Genomic DNA, 238 nt, shown 5'->3' with positions numbered 1-238 from the left:
ATTAAAAACACCATGGCTTGGGTCACGTGCACTTTAGTGCTTAAAGTGACATCTTTGCTTTTCAGTACTTTAAAGAGATCTTTTACAGCAGATTTGCCCAATGCAATGCATCACTTGATTTCTTGACTGCTGCTTCCATGGACATGGATCATGGATCCAAGTAAAATGAAATCCTTGACAACATCAATCTTTTCTCTATTTATCATGATGTTGGTCCAGTTGTGAGGATTTTTTTTTT

This window comes from Trichechus manatus, unplaced genomic scaffold (genome assembly GCF_000243295.1).
Source record: "Trichechus manatus latirostris isolate Lorelei unplaced genomic scaffold, TriManLat1.0 scaffold00032, whole genome shotgun sequence".
NCBI classification, from domain to species: domain Eukaryota; kingdom Metazoa; phylum Chordata; class Mammalia; order Sirenia; family Trichechidae; genus Trichechus; species Trichechus manatus.
This window is presented reverse-complemented; position numbering follows the sequence as displayed.